This window comes from Labrus bergylta, chromosome 13 (assembly GCF_963930695.1).
Source record: "Labrus bergylta chromosome 13, fLabBer1.1, whole genome shotgun sequence".
NCBI lineage: Eukaryota > Metazoa > Chordata > Actinopteri > Labriformes > Labridae > Labrus > Labrus bergylta.
This window is the reverse complement of record NC_089207.1, coordinates 7,325,787-7,347,953: the sequence shown is the minus strand read 5'-3', so window position 1 is coordinate 7,347,953 and position 22,167 is coordinate 7,325,787. Positions and strand designations below refer to the sequence as shown.

The 22,167-nt window shown below is 36.8% G+C and overlaps 14 non-coding genes across 14 annotated transcripts; all 14 read right to left on the bottom strand.

The window, feature by feature from the left end:
- Nucleotides 1-1,406: 1,406 nt before the first annotated feature.
- LOC136181941 (5S ribosomal RNA) lies at nt 1,407-1,525 on the bottom strand. The gene has a single exon (XR_010668257.1). It is a non-coding gene; the product is annotated as a 5S ribosomal RNA (ribosomal RNA).
- A 1,406-nt stretch (nt 1,526-2,931) lies between these two features.
- On the bottom strand, nt 2,932-3,050 carry LOC136182270 (5S ribosomal RNA). The gene has a single exon (XR_010668588.1). It is a non-coding gene; the product is annotated as a 5S ribosomal RNA (ribosomal RNA).
- A 1,423-nt stretch (nt 3,051-4,473) lies between these two features.
- Nucleotides 4,474-4,592, bottom strand: LOC136181940 (5S ribosomal RNA). The gene has a single exon (XR_010668256.1). It is a non-coding gene; the product is annotated as a 5S ribosomal RNA (ribosomal RNA).
- A 1,417-nt stretch (nt 4,593-6,009) lies between these two features.
- LOC136181612 (5S ribosomal RNA) lies at nt 6,010-6,128 on the bottom strand. Its single transcript, XR_010667959.1, has one exon. It is a non-coding gene; the product is annotated as a 5S ribosomal RNA (ribosomal RNA).
- Nucleotides 6,129-7,551: 1,423 nt separating this feature from the next.
- Nucleotides 7,552-7,670, bottom strand: LOC136181366 (5S ribosomal RNA). The gene has a single exon (XR_010667715.1). It is a non-coding gene; the product is annotated as a 5S ribosomal RNA (ribosomal RNA).
- Nucleotides 7,671-9,087: 1,417 nt separating this feature from the next.
- LOC136181939 (5S ribosomal RNA) lies at nt 9,088-9,206 on the bottom strand. The gene has a single exon (XR_010668255.1). It is a non-coding gene; the product is annotated as a 5S ribosomal RNA (ribosomal RNA).
- A 1,399-nt stretch (nt 9,207-10,605) lies between these two features.
- LOC136181643 (5S ribosomal RNA) lies at nt 10,606-10,724 on the bottom strand. The gene has a single exon (XR_010667990.1). It is a non-coding gene; the product is annotated as a 5S ribosomal RNA (ribosomal RNA).
- Nucleotides 10,725-12,123: 1,399 nt separating this feature from the next.
- Nucleotides 12,124-12,242, bottom strand: LOC136181642 (5S ribosomal RNA). The gene has a single exon (XR_010667989.1). It is a non-coding gene; the product is annotated as a 5S ribosomal RNA (ribosomal RNA).
- A 1,399-nt stretch (nt 12,243-13,641) lies between these two features.
- Nucleotides 13,642-13,760, bottom strand: LOC136181806 (5S ribosomal RNA). Its single transcript, XR_010668153.1, has one exon. It is a non-coding gene; the product is annotated as a 5S ribosomal RNA (ribosomal RNA).
- Nucleotides 13,761-15,159: 1,399 nt separating this feature from the next.
- LOC136181937 (5S ribosomal RNA) lies at nt 15,160-15,278 on the bottom strand. Its single transcript, XR_010668253.1, has one exon. It is a non-coding gene; the product is annotated as a 5S ribosomal RNA (ribosomal RNA).
- A 1,399-nt stretch (nt 15,279-16,677) lies between these two features.
- LOC136181936 (5S ribosomal RNA) lies at nt 16,678-16,796 on the bottom strand. The gene has a single exon (XR_010668252.1). It is a non-coding gene; the product is annotated as a 5S ribosomal RNA (ribosomal RNA).
- A 1,399-nt stretch (nt 16,797-18,195) lies between these two features.
- LOC136181935 (5S ribosomal RNA) lies at nt 18,196-18,314 on the bottom strand. Its single transcript, XR_010668251.1, has one exon. It is a non-coding gene; the product is annotated as a 5S ribosomal RNA (ribosomal RNA).
- A 1,399-nt stretch (nt 18,315-19,713) lies between these two features.
- LOC136181641 (5S ribosomal RNA) lies at nt 19,714-19,832 on the bottom strand. The gene has a single exon (XR_010667988.1). It is a non-coding gene; the product is annotated as a 5S ribosomal RNA (ribosomal RNA).
- A 1,399-nt stretch (nt 19,833-21,231) lies between these two features.
- On the bottom strand, nt 21,232-21,350 carry LOC136181805 (5S ribosomal RNA). The gene has a single exon (XR_010668152.1). It is a non-coding gene; the product is annotated as a 5S ribosomal RNA (ribosomal RNA).
- Between the last annotated feature and the right edge of the window lie 817 nt (nt 21,351-22,167).

Below are 22,167 nucleotides of genomic sequence, written 5' to 3'. Positions count from 1 at the left end.
GAATGAACAGGTTGTTAAAGGGTTATTTATACATACTTAGGTTTAAAGTAACACCTCGCCAAAATTAGAGCAAGTGACTATGACCTAGTTGATTTTATTACTTTTCTACTCAAACGTGTGGGCCTATGGATAGACTTACACTTAATCTTACTAGATTCAGCAATACTTTGACGCTGGGAGTTAACTAAAGACTTGCAGCTTGTTTTTAAGACTTGTTTCACGACTTGCGGGCAAACTGAACGTTCAAACGTCTGATAAACACATTGAACAAACCGATTCCGTGAAGATTAACTTCCCTCTTTCAAAACTGGCCTGGTTAGTACTTGGATGGGAGACCGCCTGGGAATCCCAGGTGCTGTAAGCTTTTAATACCTGCTTCAGCCAGCAGGGGGCGCTGTAACCTCCTGCTATGCACTGCAGTTCTTTTTTTATTTGTCTATCATTGCTTCTACTTTCCTACAAAGTAGCTTACACTGAATTTTGATTGGGGATCATCTATAGCATATATAGGGACTGATTGTAATAATTATGAATTTTCATATAATTAGTAAGTGTTCCTTTGTGATTCCTAATGGAGGATTGTTTTTTTTAATGATTAGTTACAATGGAGAATGTGAGGGGATCAAATATGTATGCCCCACAGGGTTATGATTTCTACATGAAACATTGCAATGGCTGATTTATTCATTTGTCATTCAAGATTACCTCAAAACAAGTAAGTGGTGATAAAAACATAATTTCGAGTTGTCCCTTATATCTTAATCAATCACTGCTTAGGCTACTATAATAATCCTAAATCTTGTGTGCCTTAATGCAACATTTAAACTTATTTCTGCTGTTCACTGTTCACAAGTTTGCAGTATTGAAAACCTTAATAAATCCACAGTAAAAGTGACGATGCAAAATGGTCAACTTCTGAAAAATCGTCAATTGATTGATAAGTAAGCATCACTTGTTTGCAGGTTTTTTTTAAATTCAATCTTAATAGTAATCATTTATAATAATTCCTGATTTGGTGTAAATGTTTATTATTGATGTGAAAACATTTATAATGATGGTGAATATTTCCAGTTGAATCAAATGTATAATATGGCTACCAGAGTGTTGTGGGGAAGTAAAGAGTAACCTAAGTACAAGTAATTAAAATATGTTAATGCAGTAGTCCTTACTTAAGTAGGCTACATGTACTTTTTGAATGTAAAACTGAACTTTGAAAACAGCCTCCAGAGAGCGTAATATGTATTAATACTCACTGAAAACATTGATGAAAATTGCAACAACAAAAAAAAAAGAGAGGACAGACTGCCAAATAAAATCATGTTTCATTTTCCACTGGCCTGTTTCTCTCAGTCCTTTCTCCACTAGTAAGGCAACAGCGCCCTCTTCTGGCTAAAGGAGGTATTAAAAGCTTACAGCACCTGGTATTCCCAGGCGGTCTCCCATCCAAGTACTAACCAGGCCCGACCCTGCTTAGCTTCCGAGATCGGACGAGATCGGGCGTGTTCAGGGTGGTATGGCCGTAAGCGAATGAACAAGTTGTTAAAGGGTTATTTATACATACTTAGGTTTAAAGTAACACCTCGCCAAAATTAGAGCAAGTGACTATGACCTAGTTGATTTTATTACTTTTCTACTCAAACGTGTGGGCCTATGGATAGACTTACACTTAATCTTACTAGATTCAGCAATACTTTGACGCTGGGAGTTAACTAAAGACTTGCAGCTTGTTTTTAAGACTTGTTTCACGACTTGCGGGCAAACTGAACGTTCAAACGTCTGATAAACACATTGAACAAACCGATTCCGTGAAGATTAACTTCCCTCTTTCAAAACTGGCCTGGTTAGTACTTGGATGGGAGACCGCCTGGGAATCCCAGGTGCTGTAAGCTTTTAATACCTGCTTCAGCCAGCAGGGGGCGCTGTAACCTCCTGCTATGCACTGCAGTTCTTTTTTTATTTGTCTATCATTGCTTCTACTTTCCTACAAAGTAGCTTACACTGAATTTTGATTGGGGATCATCTATAGCATATATAGGGACTGATTGTAATAATTATGAATTTTCATATAATTAGTAAGTGTTCCTTTGTGATTCCTAATGGAGGATTGTTTTTTTTAATGATTAGTTACAATGGAGAATGTGAGGGGATCAAATATGTATGCCCCACAGGGTTATGATTTCTACATGAAACATTGCAATGGCTGATTTATTCATTTGTCATTCAAGATTACCTCAAAACAAGTAAGTGGTGATAAAAACATAATTTCGAGTTGTCCCTTATATCTTAATCAATCACTGCTTAGGCTACTATAATAATCCTAAATCTTGTGTGCCTTAATGCAACATTTAAACTTATTTCTGCTGTTCACTGTTCACAAGTTTGCAGTATTGAAAACCTTAATAAATCCACAGTAAAAGTGACGATGCAAAATGGTCAACTTCTGAAAAATCGTCAATTGATTGATAAGTAAGCATCACTTGTTTGCAGGTTTTTTTTAAATTCAATCTTAATAGTAATCATTTATAATAATTCCTGATTTGGTGTAAATGTTTATTATTGATGTGAAAACATTTATAATGATGGTGAATATTTCCAGTTGAATCAAATGTATAATATGGCTACCAGAGTGTTGTGGGGAAGTAAAGAGTAACCTAAGTACAAGTAATTAAAATATGTTAATGCAGTAGTCCTTACTTAAGTAGGCTACATGTACTTTTTGAATGTAAAACTGAACTTTGAAAACAGCCTCCAGAGAGCGTAATATGTATTAATACTCACTGAAAACATTGATGAAAATTGCAACAAAAAAAAAAAAAGAGAGGACAGACTGCCAAATAAAATCATGTTTCATTTTCCACTGGCCTGTTTCTCTCAGTCCTTTCTCCACTAGTGAGGCAACAGCGCCCTCTTCTGGCTAAAGGAGGTATTAAAAGCTTACAGCACCTGGTATTCCCAGGCGGTCTCCCATCCAAGTACTAACCAGGCCCAACCCTGCTTAGCTTCCGAGATCAGACGAGATCGGGCGTGTTCAGGGTGGTATGGCCGTAAGCGAATGAACAGGTTGTTAAAGGGTTATTTATACATACTTAGGTTTAAAGTAACACCTCGCCAAAATTAGAGCAAGTGACTATGACCTAGTTGATTTTATTACTTTTCTACTCAAACGTGTGGGCCTATGGATAGACTTACACTTAATCTTACTAGATTCAGCAATACTTTGACGCTGGGAGTTAACTAAAGACTTGCAGCTTGTTTTTAAGACTTGTTTCACGACTTGCGGGCAAACTGAACGTTCAAACGTCTGATAAACACATTGAACAAACCGATTCCGTGAAGATTAACTTCCCTCTTTCAAAACTGGCCTGGTTAGTACTTGGATGGGAGACCGCCTGGGAATCCCAGGTGCTGTAAGCTTTTAATACCTGCTTCAGCCAGCAGGGGGCGCTGTAACCTCCTGCTATGCACTGCAGTTCTTTTTTTATTTGTCTATCATTGCTTCTACTTTCCTACAAAGTAGCTTACACTGAATTTTGATTGGGGATCATCTATAGCATATATAGGGACTGATTGTAATAATTATGAATTTTCATATAATTAGTAAGTGTTCCTTTGTGATTCCTAATGGAGGATTGTTTTTTTTAATGATTAGTTACAATGGAGAATGTGAGGGGATCAAATATGTATGCCCCACAGGGTTATGATTTCTACATGAAACATTGCAATGGCTGATTTATTCATTTGTCATTCAAGATTACCTCAAAACAAGTAAGTGGTGATAAAAACATAATTTCGAGTTGTCCCTTATATCTTAATCAATCACTGCTTAGGCTACTATAATAATCCTAAATCTTGTGTGCCTTAATGCAACATTTAAACTTATTTCTGCTGTTCACTGTTCACAAGTTTGCAGTATTGAAAACCTTAATAAATCCACAGTAAAAGTGACGATGCAAAATGGTCAACTTCTGAAAAATCGTCAATTGATTCTGAAAAAATATTGATTGATAAGTAAGCATCACTTGTTTGCAGGTTTTTTTTAAATTCAATCTTAATAGTAATCATTTATAATAATTCCTGATTTGGTGTAAATGTTTATTATTGATGTGAAAACATTTATAATGATGGTGAATATTTCCAGTTGAATCAAATGTATAATATGGCTACCAGAGTGTTGTGGGGAAGTAAAGAGTAACCTAAGTACAAGTAATTAAAATATGTTAATGCAGTAGTCCTTACTTAAGTAGGCTACATGTACTTTTTGAATGTAAAACTGAACTTTGAAAACAGCCTCCAGAGAGCGTAATATGTATTAATACTCACTGAAAACATTGATGAAAATTGCAACAACAAAAAAAAAAGAGAGGACAGACTGCCAAATAAAATCATGTTTCATTTTCCACTGGCCTGTTTCTCTCAGTCCTTTCTCCACTAGTGAGGCAACAGCGCCCTCTTCTGGCTAAAGGAGGTATTAAAAGCTTACAGCACCTGGTATTCCCAGGCGGTCTCCCATCCAAGTACTAACCAGGCCCGACCCTGCTTAGCTTCCGAGATCGGACGAGATCGGGCGTGTTCAGGGTGGTATGGCCGTAAGCGAATGAACAGGTTGTTAAAGGGTTATTTATACATACTTAGGTTTAAAGTAACACCTCGCCAAAATTAGAGCAAGTGACTATGACCTAGTTGATTTTATTACTTTTCTACTCAAACGTGTGGGCCTATGGATAGACTTACACTTAATCTTACTAGATTCAGCAATACTTTGACGCTGGGAGTTAACTAAAGACTTGCAGCTTGTTTTTAAGACTTGTTTCATGACTTGCGGGCAAACTGAACGTTCAAACGTCTGATAAACACATTGAACAAACCGATTCCGTGAAGATTAACTTCCCTCTTTCAAAACTGGCCTGGTTAGTACTTGGATGGGAGACCGCCTGGGAATCCCAGGTGCTGTAAGCTTTTAATACCTGCTTCAGCCAGCAGGGGGCGCTGTAACCTCCTGCTATGCACTGCAGTTCTTTTTTTATTTGTCTATCATTGCTTCTACTTTCCTACAAAGTAGCTTACACTGAATTTTGATTGGGGATCATCTATAGCATATATAGGGACTGATTGTAATAATTATGAATTTTCATATAATTAGTAAGTGTTCCTTTGTGATTCCTAATGGAGGATTGTTTTTTTTAATGATTAGTTACAATGGAGAATGTGAGGGGATCAAATATGTATGCCCCACAGGGTTATGATTTCTACATGAAACATTGCAATGGCTGATTTATTCATTTGTCATTCAAGAATACCTCAAAACAAGTAAGTGGTGATAAAAACATAATTTCGAGTTGTCCCTTATATCTTAATCAATCACTGCTTAGGCTACTATAATAATCCTAAATCTTGTGTGCCTTAATGCAACATTTAAACTTATTTCTGCTGTTCACTGTTCACAAGTTTGCAGTATTGAAAACCTTAATAAATCCACAGTAAAAGTGACGATGCAAAATGGTCAACTTCTGAAAAATCGTCAATTGATTCTGAAAAAATATTGATTGATAAGTAAGCATCACTTGTTTGCAGGTTTTTTTTAAATTCAATCTTAATAGTAATCATTTATAATAATTCCTGATTTGGTGTAAATGTTTATTATTGATGTGAAAACATTTATAATGATGGTGAATATTTCCAGTTGAATCAAATGTATAATATGGCTACCAGAGTGTTGTGGGGAAGTAAAGAGTAACCTAAGTACAAGTAATTAAAATATGTTAATGCAGTAGTCCTTACGTAAGTAGGCTACATGTACTTTTTGAATGTAAAACTGAACTTTGAAAACAGCCTCCAGAGAGCGTAATATGTATTAATACTCACTGAAAACATTGATGAAAATTGCAACAAAAAAAAAGAGGACAGACTGCCAAATAAAATCATGTTTCATTTTCCACTGGCCTGTTTCTCTCAGTCCTTTCTCCACTAGTGAGGCAACAGCGCCCTCTTCTGGCTAAAGGAGGTATTAAAAGCTTACAGCACCTGGTATTCCCAGGCAGTCTCCCATCAAAGTACTAACCAGGCCCGACCCTGCTTAGCTTCCGAGATCGGACGAGATCGGGCGTGTTCAGGGTGGTATGGCCGTAAGCGAATGAACAGGTTGTTAAAGGGTTATTTATACATACTTAGGTTTAAAGTAACACCTCGCCAAAATTAGAGCAAGTGACTATGACCTAGTTGATTTTATTACTTTTCTACTCAAACGTGTGGGCCTATGGATAGACTTACACTTAATCTTACTAGATTCAGCAATACTTTGACGCTGGGAGTTAACTAAAGACTTGCAGCTTGTTTTTAAGACTTGTTTCACGACTTGCGGGCAAACTGAACGTTCAAACGTCTGATAAACACATTGAACAAACCGATTCCGTGAAGATTAACTTCCCTCTTTCAAAACTGGCCTGGTTAGTACTTGGATGGGAGACCGCCTGGGAATCCCAGGTGCTGTAAGCTTTTAATACCTGCTTCAGCCAGCAGGGGGCGCTGTAACCTCCTGCTATGCACTGCAGTTCTTTTTTTATTTGTCTATCATTGCTTCTACTTTCCTACAAAGTAGCTTACACTGAATTTTGATTGGGGATCATCTATAGCATATATAGGGACTGATTGTAATAATTATGAATTTTCATATAATTAGTAAGTGTTCCTTTGTGATTCCTAATGGAGGATTGTTTTTTTTAATGATTAGTTACAATGGAGAATGTGAGGGGATCAAATATGTATGCCCCACAGGGTTATGATTTCTACATGAAACATTGCAATGGCTGATTTATTCATTTGTCATTCAAGATTACCTCAAAACAAGTAAGTGGTGATAAAAACATAATTTCGAGTTGTCCCTTATATCTTAATCAATCACTGCTTAGGCTACTATAATAATCCTAAATCTTGTGTGCCTTAATGCAACATTTAAACTTATTTCTGCTGTTCACTGTTCACAAGTTTGCAGTATTGAAAACCTTAATAAATCCACAGTAAAAGTGACGATGCAAAATGGTCAACTTCTGAAAAATCGTCAATTGATTCTGAAAAAATATTGATTGATAAGTAAGCATCACTTGTTTGCAGGTTTTTTTTAAATTCAATCTTAATAGTAATCATTTATAATAATTCCTGATTTGGTGTAAATGTTTATTATTGATGTGAAAACATTTATAATGATGGTGAATATTTCCAGTTGAATCAAATGTATAATATGGCTACCAGAGTGTTGTGGGGAAGTAAAGAGTAACCTAAGTACAAGTAATTAAAATATGTTAATGCAGTAGTCCTTACTTAAGTAGGCTACATGTACTTTTTGAATGTAAAACTGAACTTTGAAAACAGCCTCCAGAGAGCGTAATATGTATTAATACTCACTGAAAACATTGATGAAAATTGCAACAACAACAAAAAAAGAGAGGACAGACTGCCAAATAAAATCATGTTTCATTTTCCACTGGCCTGTTTCTCTCAGTCCTTTCTCCACTAGTGAGGCAACAGCGCCCTCTTCTGGCTAAAGGAGGTATTAAAAGCTTACAGCACCTGGTATTCCCAGGCGGTCTCCCATCCAAGTACTAACCAGGCCCGACCCTGCTTAACTTCCGAGATCGGACGAGATCGGGCGTGTTCAGGGTGGTATGGCCGTAAGTGAATGAACAGGTTGTTAAAGGGTTATTTATACATACTTAGGTTTAAAGTAACACCTCGCCAAAATTAGAGCAAGTGACTATGACCTAGTTGATTTTATTACTTTTCTACTCAAACGTGTGGGCCTATGGATAGACTTACACTTAATCTTACTAGATTCAGCAATACTTTGACGCTGGGAGTTAACTAAAGACTTGCAGCTTGTTTTTAAGACTTGTTTCACGACTTGCGGGCAAACTGAACGTTCAAACGTCTGATAAACACATTGAACAAACCGATTCCGTGAAGATTAACTTCCCTCTTTCAAAACTGGCCTGGTTAGTACTTGGATGGGAGACCGCCTGGGAATCCCAGGTGCTGTAAGCTTTTAATACCTGCTTCAGCCAGCAGGGCACGCTGTAACCTCCTGCTATGCACTGCAGTTCTTTTTTTATTTGTCTATCATTGCTTCTACTTTCCTACAAAGTAGCTTACACTGAATTTTGATTGGGGATCATCTATAGCATATATAGGGACTGATTGTAATAATTATGAATTTTCATATAATTAGTAAGTGTTCCTTTGTGATTCCTAATGGAGGATTGTTTTTTTTAATGATTAGTTACAATGGAGAATGTGAGGGGATCAAATATGTATGCCCCACAGGGTTATGATTTCTACATGAAACATTGCAATGGCTGATTTATTCATTTGTCATTCAAGATTACCTCAAAACAAGTAAGTGGTGATAAAAACATAATTTCGAGTTGTCCCTTATATCTTAATCAATCACTGCTTAGGCTACTATAATAATCCTAAATCTTGTGTGCCTTAATGCAACATTTAAACTTATTTCTGCTGTTCACTGTTCACAAGTTTGCAGTATTGAAAACCTTAATAAATCCACAGTAAAAGTGACGATGCAAAATGGTCAACTTCTGAAAAATCGTCAATTGATTCTGAAAAAATATTGATTGATAAGTAAGCATCACTTGTTTGCAGGTTTTTTTTAAATTCAATCTTAATAGTAATCATTTATAATAATTCCTGATTTGGTGTAAATGTTTATTATTGATGTGAAAACATTTATAATGATGGTGAATATTTCCAGTTGAATCAAATGTATAATATGGCTACCAGAGTGTTGTGGGGAAGTAAAGAGTAACCTAAGTACAAGTAATTAAAATATGTTAATGCAGTAGTCCTTACGTAAGTAGGCTACATGTACTTTTTGAATGTAAAACTGAACTTTGAAAACAGCCTCCAGAGAGCGTAATATGTATTAATACTCACTGAAAACATTGATGAAAATTGCAACAAAAAAAAAGAGGACAGACTGCCAAATAAAATCATGTTTCATTTTCCACTGGCCTGTTTCTCTCAGTCCTTTCTCCACTAGTGAGGCAACAGCGCCCTCTTCTGGCTAAAGGAGGTATTAAAAGCTTACAGCACCTGGTATTCCCAGGCGGTCTCCCATCCAAGTACTAACCAGGCCCGACCCTGCTTAGCTTCCGAGATCGGACGAGATCGGGCGTGTTCAGGGTGGTATGGCCGTAAGCGAATGAACAGGTTGTTAAAGGGTTATTTATACATACTTAGGTTTAAAGTAACACCTCGCCAAAATTAGAGCAAGTGACTATGACCTAGTTGATTTTATTACTTTTCTACTCAAACGTGTGGGCCTATGGATAGACTTACACTTAATCTTACTAGATTCAGCAATACTTTGACGCTGGGAGTTAACTAAAGACTTGCAGCTTGTTTTTAAGACTTGTTTCACGACTTGCGGGCAAACTGAACGTTCAAACGTCTGATAAACACATTGAACAAACCGATTCCGTGAAGATTAACTTCCCTCTTTCAAAACTGGCCTGGTTAGTACTTGGATGGGAGACCGCCTGGGAATCCCAGGTGCTGTAAGCTTTTAATACCTGCTTCAGCCAGCAGGGGACGCTGTAACCTCCTGCTATGCACTGCAGTTCTTTTTTTATTTGTCTATCATTGCTTCTACTTTCCTACAAAGTAGCTTACACTGAATTTTGATTGGGGATCATCTATAGCATATATAGGGACTGATTGTAATAATTATGAATTTTCATATAATTAGTAAGTGTTCCTTTGTGATTCCTAATGGAGGATTGTTTTTTTAATGATTAGTTACAATGGAGAATGTGAGGGGATCAAATATGTATGCCCCACAGGGTTATGATTTCTACATGAAACATTGCAATGGCTGATTTATTCATTTGTCATTCAAGATTACCTCAAAACAAGTAAGTGGTGATAAAAACATAATTTCGAGTTGTCCCTTGTATCTTAATCAATCACTGCTTAGGCTACTATAATAATCCTAAATCTTGTGTGCCTTAATGCAACATTTAAACTTATTTCTGCTGTTCACTGTTCACAAGTTTGCAGGATTGAAAACCTTAATAAATCCACAGTAAAAGTGACGATGCGAAATGGTCAACTTCTGAAAAATCGTCAATTGATTGATAAGTAAGCATCACTTGTTTGCAGGTTTTTTTTAAATTCAATCTTAATAGTAATCATTTATAATAATTCCTGATTTGGTGTAAATGTTTATTATTGATGTGAAAACATTTATAATGATGGTGAATATTTCCAGTTGAATCAAATGTATAATATGGCTACCAGAGTGTTGTGGGGAAGTAAAGAGTAACCTAAGTACAAGTAATTAAAATATGTTAATGCAGTAGTCCTTACGTAAGTAGGCTACATGTACTTTTTGAATGTAAAACTGAACTTTGAAAACAGCCTCCAGAGAGCGTAATATGTATTAATACTCACTGAAAACATTGATGAAAATTGCAACAAAAAAAAAGAGGACAGACTGCCAAATAAAATCATGTTTCATTTTCCACTGGCCTGTTTCTCTCAGTCCTTTCTCCACTAGTGAGGCAACAGCGCCCTCTTCTGGCTAAAGGAGGTATTAAAAGCTTACAGCACCTGGTATTCCCAGGCGGTCTCCCATCCAAGTACTAACCAGGCCCGACCCTGCTTAGCTTCTGAGATCGGACGAGATCGGGCGTGTTCAGGGTGGTATGGCCGTAAGCGAATGAACAGGTTGTTAAAGGGTTATTTATACATACTTAGGTTTAAAGTAACACCTCGCCAAAATTAGAGCAAGTGACTATGACCTAGTTGATTTTATTACTTTTCTACTCAAACGTGTGGGCCTATGGATAGACTTACACTTAATCTTACTAGATTCAGCAATACTTTGACGCTGGGAGTTAACTAAAGACTTGCAGCTTGTTTTTAAGACTTGTTTCACGACTTGCGGGCAAACTGAACGTTCAAACGTCTGATAAACACATTGAACAAACCGATTCCGTGAAGATTAACTTCCCTCTTTCAAAACTGGCCTGGTTAGTACTTGGATGGGAGACCGCCTGGGAATCCCAGGTGCTGTAAGCTTTTAATACCTGCTTCAGCCAGCAGGGGACGCTGTAACCTCCTGCTATGCACTGCAGTTCTTTTTTTATTTGTCTATCATTGCTTCTACTTTCCTACAAAGTAGCTTACACTGAATTTTGATTGGGGATCATCTATAGCATATATAGGGACTGATTGTAATAATTATGAATTTTCATATAATTAGTAAGTGTTCCTTTGTGATTCCTAATGGAGGATTGTTTTTTTAATGATTAGTTACAATGGAGAATGTGAGGGGATCAAATATGTATGCCCCACAGGGTTATGATTTCTACATGAAACATTGCAATGGCTGATTTATTCATTTGTCATTCAAGATTACCTCAAAACAAGTAAGTGGTGATAAAAACATAATTTCGAGTTGTCCCTTGTATCTTAATCAATCACTGCTTAGGCTACTATAATAATCCTAAATCTTGTGTGCCTTAATGCAACATTTAAACTTATTTCTGCTGTTCACTGTTCACAAGTTTGCAGGATTGAAAACCTTAATAAATCCACAGTAAAAGTGACGATGCGAAATGGTCAACTTCTGAAAAATCGTCAATTGATTGATAAGTAAGCATCACTTGTTTGCAGGTTTTTTTTAAATTCAATCTTAATAGTAATCATTTATAATAATTCCTGATTTGGTGTAAATGTTTATTATTGATGTGAAAACATTTATAATGATGGTGAATATTTCCAGTTGAATCAAATGTATAATATGGCTACCAGAGTGTTGTGGGGAAGTAAAGAGTAACCTAAGTACAAGTAATTAAAATATGTTAATGCAGTAGTCCTTACGTAAGTAGGCTACATGTACTTTTTGAATGTAAAACTGAACTTTGAAAACAGCCTCCAGAGAGCGTAATATGTATTAATACTCACTGAAAACATTGATGAAAATTGCAACAAAAAAAAAGAGGACAGACTGCCAAATAAAATCATGTTTCATTTTCCACTGGCCTGTTTCTCTCAGTCCTTTCTCCACTAGTGAGGCAACAGCGCCCTCTTCTGGCTAAAGGAGGTATTAAAAGCTTACAGCACCTGGTATTCCCAGGCGGTCTCCCATCCAAGTACTAACCAGGCCCGACCCTGCTTAGCTTCTGAGATCGGACGAGATCGGGCGTGTTCAGGGTGGTATGGCCGTAAGCGAATGAACAGGTTGTTAAAGGGTTATTTATACATACTTAGGTTTAAAGTAACACCTCGCCAAAATTAGAGCAAGTGACTATGACCTAGTTGATTTTATTACTTTTCTACTCAAACGTGTGGGCCTATGGATAGACTTACACTTAATCTTACTAGATTCAGCAATACTTTGACGCTGGGAGTTAACTAAAGACTTGCAGCTTGTTTTTAAGACTTGTTTCACGACTTGCGGGCAAACTGAACGTTCAAACGTCTGATAAACACATTGAACAAACCGATTCCGTGAAGATTAACTTCCCTCTTTCAAAACTGGCCTGGTTAGTACTTGGATGGGAGACCGCCTGGGAATCCCAGGTGCTGTAAGCTTTTAATACCTGCTTCAGCCAGCAGGGGACGCTGTAACCTCCTGCTATGCACTGCAGTTCTTTTTTTATTTGTCTATCATTGCTTCTACTTTCCTACAAAGTAGCTTACACTGAATTTTGATTGGGGATCATCTATAGCATATATAGGGACTGATTGTAATAATTATGAATTTTCATATAATTAGTAAGTGTTCCTTTGTGATTCCTAATGGAGGATTGTTTTTTTAATGATTAGTTACAATGGAGAATGTGAGGGGATCAAATATGTATGCCCCACAGGGTTATGATTTCTACATGAAACATTGCAATGGCTGATTTATTCATTTGTCATTCAAGATTACCTCAAAACAAGTAAGTGGTGATAAAAACATAATTTCGAGTTGTCCCTTGTATCTTAATCAATCACTGCTTAGGCTACTATAATAATCCTAAATCTTGTGTGCCTTAATGCAACATTTAAACTTATTTCTGCTGTTCACTGTTCACAAGTTTGCAGGATTGAAAACCTTAATAAATCCACAGTAAAAGTGACGATGCGAAATGGTCAACTTCTGAAAAATCGTCAATTGATTGATAAGTAAGCATCACTTGTTTGCAGGTTTTTTTTAAATTCAATCTTAATAGTAATCATTTATAATAATTCCTGATTTGGTGTAAATGTTTATTATTGATGTGAAAACATTTATAATGATGGTGAATATTTCCAGTTGAATCAAATGTATAATATGGCTACCAGAGTGTTGTGGGGAAGTAAAGAGTAACCTAAGTACAAGTAATTAAAATATGTTAATGCAGTAGTCCTTACGTAAGTAGGCTACATGTACTTTTTGAATGTAAAACTGAACTTTGAAAACAGCCTCCAGAGAGCGTAATATGTATTAATACTCACTGAAAACATTGATGAAAATTGCAACAAAAAAAAAGAGGACAGACTGCCAAATAAAATCATGTTTCATTTTCCACTGGCCTGTTTCTCTCAGTCCTTTCTCCACTAGTGAGGCAACAGCGCCCTCTTCTGGCTAAAGGAGGTATTAAAAGCTTACAGCACCTTGTATTCCCAGGCAGTCTCCCATCCAAGTACTAACCAGGCCCGACCCTGCTTAGCTTCCGAGATCGGACGAGATCGGGCGTGTTCAGGGTGGTATGGCCGTAAGCGAATGAACAGGTTGTTAAAGGGTTATTTATACATACTTAGGTTTAAAGTAACACCTCGCCAAAATTAGAGCAAGTGACTATGACCTAGTTGATTTTATTACTTTTCTACTCAAACGTGTGGGCCTATGGATAGACTTACACTTAATCTTACTAGATTCAGCAATACTTTGACGCTGGGAGTTAACTAAAGACTTGCAGCTTGTTTTTAAGACTTGTTTCACGACTTGCGGGCAAACTGAACGTTCAAACGTCTGATAAACACATTGAACAAACCGATTCCGTGAAGATTAACTTCCCTCTTTCAAAACTGGCCTGGTTAGTACTTGGATGGGAGACCGCCTGGGAATACCAGGTGCTGTAAGCTTTTAATACCTGCTTCAGCCAGCAGGGCACGCTGTAACCTCCTGCTATGCACTGCAGTTCTTTTTTTATTTGTCTATCATTGCTTCTACTTTCCTACAAAGTAGCTTACACTGAATTTTGATTGGGGATCATCTATAGCATATATAGGGACTGATTGTAATAATTATGAATTTTCATATAATTAGTAAGTGTTCCTTTGTGATTCCTAATGGAGGATTGTTTTTTTAATGATTAGTTACAATGGAGAATGTGAGGGGATCAAATATGTATGCCCCACAGGGTTATGATTTCTACATGAAACATTGCAATGGCTGATTTATTCATTTGTCATTCAAGATTACCTCAAAACAAGTAAGTGGTGATAAAAACATAATTTCGAGTTGTCCCTTGTATCTTAATCAATCACTGCTTAGGCTACTATAATAATCCTAAATCTTGTGTGCCTTAATGCAACATTTAAACTTATTTCTGCTGTTCACTGTTCACAAGTTTGCAGGATTGAAAACCTTAATAAATCCACAGTAAAAGTGACGATGCGAAATGGTCAACTTCTGAAAAATCGTCAATTGATTGATAAGTAAGCATCACTTGTTTGCAGGTTTTTTTTAAATTCAATCTTAATAGTAATCATTTATAATAATTCCTGATTTGGTGTAAATGTTTATTATTGATGTGAAAACATTTATAATGATGGTGAATATTTCCAGTTGAATCAAATGTATAATATGGCTACCAGAGTGTTGTGGGGAAGTAAAGAGTAACCTAAGTACAAGTAATTAAAATATGTTAATGCAGTAGTCCTTACGTAAGTAGGCTACATGTACTTTTTGAATGTAAAACTGAACTTTGAAAACAGCCTCCAGAGAGCGTAATATGTATTAATACTCACTGAAAACATTGATGAAAATTGCAACAAAAAAAAAGAGGACAGACTGCCAAATAAAATCATGTTTCATTTTCCACTGGCCTGTTTCTCTCAGTCCTTTCTCCACTAGTGAGGCAACAGCGCCCTCTTCTGGCTAAAGGAGGTATTAAAAGCTTACAGCACCTGGTATTCCCAGGCGGTCTCCCATCCAAGTACTAACCAGGCCCGACCCTGCTTAGCTTCCGAGATCGGACGAGATCGGGCGTGTTCAGGGTGGTATGGCCGTAAGCGAATGAACAGGTTGTTAAAGGGTTATTTATACATACTTAGGTTTAAAGTAACACCTCGCCAAAATTAGAGCAAGTGACTATGACCTAGTTGATTTTATTACTTTTCTACTCAAACGTGTGGGCCTATGGATAGACTTACACTTAATCTTACTAGATTCAGCAATACTTTGACGCTGGGAGTTAACTAAAGACTTGCAGCTTGTTTTTAAGACTTGTTTCACGACTTGCGGGCAAACTGAACGTTCAAACGTCTGATAAACACATTGAACAAACCGATTCCGTGAAGATTAACTTCCCTCTTTCAAAACTGGCCTGGTTAGTACTTGGATGGGAGACCGCCTGGGAATCCCAGGTGCTGTAAGCTTTTAATACCTGCTTCAGCCAGCAGGGGACGCTGTAACCTCCTGCTATGCACTGCAGTTCTTTTTTTATTTGTCTATCATTGCTTCTACTTTCCTACAAAGTAGCTTACACTGAATTTTGATTGGGGATCATCTATAGCATATATAGGGACTGATTGTAATAATTATGAATTTTCATATAATTAGTAAGTGTTCCTTTGTGATTCCTAATGGAGGATTGTTTTTTTAATGATTAGTTACAATGGAGAATGTGAGGGGATCAAATATGTATGCCCCACAGGGTTATGATTTCTACATGAAACATTGCAATGGCTGATTTATTCATTTGTCATTCAAGATTACCTCAAAACAAGTAAGTGGTGATAAAAACATAATTTCGAGTTGTCCCTTGTATCTTAATCAATCACTGCTTAGGCTACTATAATAATCCTAAATCTTGTGTGCCTTAATGCAACATTTAAACTTATTTCTGCTGTTCACTGTTCACAAGTTTGCAGGATTGAAAACCTTAATAAATCCACAGTAAAAGTGACGATGCGAAATGGTCAACTTCTGAAAAATCGTCAATTGATTGATAAGTAAGCATCACTTGTTTGCAGGTTTTTTTTAAATTCAATCTTAATAGTAATCATTTATAATAATTCCTGATTTGGTGTAAATGTTTATTATTGATGTGAAAACATTTATAATGATGGTGAATATTTCCAGTTGAATCAAATGTATAATATGGCTACCAGAGTGTTGTGGGGAAGTAAAGAGTAACCTAAGTACAAGTAATTAAAATATGTTAATGCAGTAGTCCTTACGTAAGTAGGCTACATGTACTTTTTGAATGTAAAACTGAACTTTGAAAACAGCCTCCAGAGAGCGTAATATGTATTAATACTCACTGAAAACATTGATGAAAATTGCAACAAAAAAAAAGAGGACAGACTGCCAAATAAAATCATGTTTCATTTTCCACTGGCCTGTTTCTCTCAGTCCTTTCTCCACTAGTGAGGCAACAGCGCCCTCTTCTGGCTAAAGGAGGTATTAAAAGCTTACAGCACCTGGTATTCCCAGGCGGTCTCCCATCCAAGTACTAACCAGGCCCGACCCTGCTTAGCTTCCGAGATCGGACGAGATCGGGCGTGTTCAGGGTGGTATGGCCGTAAGCGAATGAACAGGTTGTTAAAGGGTTATTTATACATACTTAGGTTTAAAGTAACACCTCGCCAAAATTAGAGCAAGTGACTATGACCTAGTTGATTTTATTACTTTTCTACTCAAACGTGTGGGCCTATGGATAGACTTACACTTAATCTTACTAGATTCAGCAATACTTTGACGCTGGGAGTTAACTAAAGACTTGCAGCTTGTTTTTAAGACTTGTTTCACGACTTGCGGGCAAACTGAACGTTCAAACGTCTGATAAACACATTGAACAAACCGATTCCGTGAAGATTAACTTCCCTCTTTCAAAACTGGCCTGGTTAGTACTTGGATGGGAGACCGCCTGGGAATCCCAGGTGCTGTAAGCTTTTAATACCTGCTTCAGCCAGCAGGGGACGCTGTAACCTCCTGCTATGCACTGCAGTTCTTTTTTTATTTGTCTATCATTGCTTCTACTTTCCTACAAAGTAGCTTACACTGAATTTTGATTGGGGATCATCTATAGCATATATAGGGACTGATTGTAATAATTATGAATTTTCATATAATTAGTAAGTGTTCCTTTGTGATTCCTAATGGAGGATTGTTTTTTTAATGATTAGTTACAATGGAGAATGTGAGGGGATCAAATATGTATGCCCCACAGGGTTATGATTTCTACATGAAACATTGCAATGGCTGATTTATTCATTTGTCATTCAAGATTACCTCAAAACAAGTAAGTGGTGATAAAAACATAATTTCGAGTTGTCCCTTGTATCTTAATCAATCACTGCTTAGGCTACTATAATAATCCTAAATCTTGTGTGCCTTAATGCAACATTTAAACTTATTTCTGCTGTTCACTGTTCACAAGTTTGCAGGATTGAAAACCTTAATAAATCCACAGTAAAAGTGACGATGCAAAATGGTCAACTTCTGAAAAATCGTCAATTGATTGATAAGTAAGCATCACTTGTTTGCAGGTTTTTTTTAAATTCAATCTTAATAGTAATCATTTATAATAATTCCTGATTTGGTGTAAATGTTTATTATTGATGTGAAAACATTTATAATGATGGTGAATATTTCCAGTTGAATCAAATGTATAATATGGCTACCAGAGTGTTGTGGGGAAGTAAAGAGTAACCTAAGTACAAGTAATTAAAATATGTTAATGCAGTAGTCCTTACGTAAGTAGGCTACATGTACTTTTTGAATGTAAAACTGAACTTTGAAAACAGCCTCCAGAGAGCGTAATATGTATTAATACTCACTGAAAACATTGATGAAAATTGCAACAAAAAAAAAGAGGACAGACTGCCAAATAAAATCATGTTTCATTTTCCACTGGCCTGTTTCTCTCAGTCCTTTCTCCACTAGTGAGGCAACAGCGCCCTCTTCTGGCTAAAGGAGGTATTAAAAGCTTACAGCACCTGGTATTCCCAGGCGGTCTCCCATCCAAGTACTAACCAGGCCCGACCCTGCTTAGCTTCCGAGATCGGACGAGATCGGGCGTGTTCAGGGTGGTATGGCCGTAAGCGAATGAACAGGTTGTTAAAGGGTTATTTATACATACTTAGGTTTAAAGTAACACCTCGCCAAAATTAGAGCAAGTGACTATGACCTAGTTGATTTTATTACTTTTCTACTCAAACGTGTGGGCCTATGGATAGACTTACACTTAATCTTACTAGATTCAGCAATACTTTGACGCTGGGAGTTAACTAAAGACTTGCAGCTTGTTTTTAAGACTTGTTTCACGACTTGCGGGCAAACTGAACGTTCAAACGTCTGATAAACACATTGAACAAACCGATTCCGTGAAGATTAACTTCCCTCTTTCAAAACTGGCCTGGTTAGTACTTGGATGGGAGACCGCCTGGGAATCCCAGGTGCTGTAAGCTTTTAATACCTGCTTCAGCCAGCAGGGCACGCTGTAACCTCCTGCTATGCACTGCAGTTCTTTTTTTATTTGTCTATCATTGCTTCTACTTTCCTACAAAGTAGCTTACACTGAATTTTGATTGGGGATCATCTATAGCATATATAGGGACTGATTGTAATAATTATGAATTTTCATATAATTAGTAAGTGTTCCTTTGTGATTCCTAATGGAGGATTGTTTTTTTAATGATTAGTTACAATGGAGAATGTGAGGGGATCAAATATGTATGCCCCACAGGGTTATGATTTCTACATGAAACATTGCAATGGCTGATTTATTCATTTGTCATTCAAGATTACCTCAAAACAAGTAAGTGGTGATAAAAACATAATTTCGAGTTGTCCCTTGTATCTTAATCAATCACTGCTTAGGCTACTATAATAATCCTAAATCTTGTGTGCCTTAATGCAACATTTAAACTTATTTCTGCTGTTCACTGTTCACAAGTTTGCAGGATTGAAAACCTTAATAAATCCACAGTAAAAGTGACGATGCGAAATGGTCAACTTCTGAAAAATCGTCAATTGATTGATAAGTAAGCATCACTTGTTTGCAGGTTTTTTTTAAATTCAATCTTAATAGTAATCATTTATAATAATTCCTGATTTGGTGTAAATGTTTATTATTGATGTGAAAACATTTATAATGATGGTGAATATTTCCAGTTGAATCAAATGTATAATATGGCTACCAGAGTGTTGTGGGGAAGTAAAGAGTAACCTAAGTACAAGTAATTAAAATATGTTAATGCAGTAGTCCTTACGTAAGTAGGCTACATGTACTTTTTGAATGTAAAACTGAACTTTGAAAACAGCCTCCAGAGAGCGTAATATGTATTAATACTCACTGAAAACATTGATGAAAATTGCAACAAAAAAAAAGAGGACAGACTGCCAAATAAAATCATGTTTCATTTTCCACTGGCCTGTTTCTCTCAGTCCTTTCTCCACTAGTGAGGCAACAGCGCCCTCTTCTGGCTAAAGGAGGTATTAAAAGCTTACAGCACCTGGTATTCCCAGGCGGTCTCCCATCCAAGTACTAACCAGGCCCGACCCTGCTTAGCTTCTGAGATCGGACGAGATCGGGCGTGTTCAGGGTGGTATGGCCGTAAGCGAATGAACAGGTTGTTAAAGGGTTATTTATACATACTTAGGTTTAAAGTAACACCTCGCCAAAATTAGAGCAAGTGACTATGACCTAGTTGATTTTATTACTTTTCTACTCAAACGTGTGGGCCTATGGATAGACTTACACTTAATCTTACTAGATTCAGCAATACTTTGACGCTGGGAGTTAACTAAAGACTTGCAGCTTGTTTTTAAGACTTGTTTCACGACTTGCGGGCAAACTGAACGTTCAAACGTCTGATAAACACATTGAACAAACCGATTCCGTGAAGATTAACTTCCCTCTTTCAAAACTGGCCTGGTTAGTACTTGGATGGGAGACCGCCTGGGAATCCCAGGTGCTGTAAGCTTTTAATACCTGCTTCAGCCAGCAGGGGACGCTGTAACCTCCTGCTATGCACTGCAGTTCTTTTTTTATTTGTCTATCATTGCTTCTACTTTCCTACAAAGTAGCTTACACTGAATTTTGATTGGGGATCATCTATAGCATATATAGGGACTGATTGTAATAATTATGAATTTTCATATAATTAGTAAGTGTTCCTTTGTGATTCCTAATGGAGGATTGTTTTTTTAATGATTAGTTACAATGGAGAATGTGAGGGGATCAAATATGTATGCCCCACAGGGTTATGATTTCTACATGAAACATTGCAATGGCTGATTTATTCATTTGTCATTCAAGATTACCTCAAAACAAGTAAGTGGTGATAAAAACATAATTTCGAGTTGTCCCTTGTATCTTAATCAATCACTGCTTAGGCTACTATAATAATCCTAAATCTTGTGTGCCTTAATGCAACATTTAAACTTATTTCTGCTGTTCACTGTTCACAAGTTTGCAGGATTGAAAACCTTAATAAATCCACAGTAAAAGTGACGATGCGAAATGGTCAACTTCTGAAAAATCGTCAATTGATTGATAAGTAAGCATCACTTGTTTGCAGGTTTTTTTTAAATTCAATCTTAATAGTAATCATTTATAATAATTCCTGATTTGGTGTAAATGTTTATTATTGATGTGAAAACATTTATAATGATGGTGAATATTTCCAGTTGAATCAAATGTATAATATGGCTACCAGAGTGTTGTGGGGAAGTAAAGAGTAACCTAAGTACAAGTAATTAAAATATGTTAATGCAGTAGTCCTTACGTAAGTAGGCTACATGTACTTTTTGAATGTAAAACTGAACTTTGAAAACAGCCTCCAGAGAGCGTAATATGTATTAATACTCACTGAAAACATTGATGAAAATTGCAACAAAAAAAAAGAGGACAGACTGCCAAATAAAATCATGTTTCATTTTCCACTGGCCTGTTTCTCTCAGTCCTTTCTCCACTAGTGAGGCAACAGCGCCCTCTTCTGGCTAAAGGAGGTATTAAAAGCTTACAGCACCTTGTATTCCCAGGCAGTCTCCCATCCAAGTACTAACCAGGCCCGACCCTGCTTAGCTTCCGAGATCGGACGAGATCGGGCGTGTTCAGGGTGGTATGGCCGTAAGCGAATGAACAGGTTGTTAAAGGGTTATTTATACATACTTAGGTTTAAAGTAACACCTCGCCAAAATTAGAGCAAGTGACTATGACCTAGTTGATTTTATTACTTTTCTACTCAAACGTGTGGGCCTATGGATAGACTTACACTTAATCTTACTAGATTCAGCAATACTTTGACGCTGGGAGTTAACTAAAGACTTGCAGCTTGTTTTTAAGACTTGTTTCACGACTTGCGGGCAAACTGAACGTTCAAACGTCTGATAAACACATTGAACAAACCGATTCCGTGAAGATTAACTTCCCTCTTTCAAAACTGGCCTGGTTAGTACTTGGATGGGAGACCGCCTGGGAATACCAGGTGCTGTAAGCTTTTAATACCTGCTTCAGCCAGCAGGGCACGCTGTAACCTCCTGCTATGCACTGCAGTTCTTTTTTTATTTGTCTATCATTGCTTCTACTTTCCTACAAAGTAGCTTACACTGAATTTTGATTGGCGATCATCTATAGCATATATAGGGACTGATTGTAATAATTATGAATTTTCATATAATTAGTAAGTGTTCCTTTGTGATTCCTAATGGAGGATTGTTTTTTTAATGATTAGTTACAATGGAGAATGTGAGGGGATCAAATATGTATGCCCCACAGGGTTATGATTTCTACATGAAACATTGCAATGGCTGATTTATTCATTTGTCATTCAAGATTACCTCAAAACAAGTAAGTGGTGATAAAAACATAATTTCGAGTTGTCCCTTGTATCTTAATCAATCACTGCTTAGGCTACTATAATAATCCTAAATCTTGTGTGCCTTAATGCAAC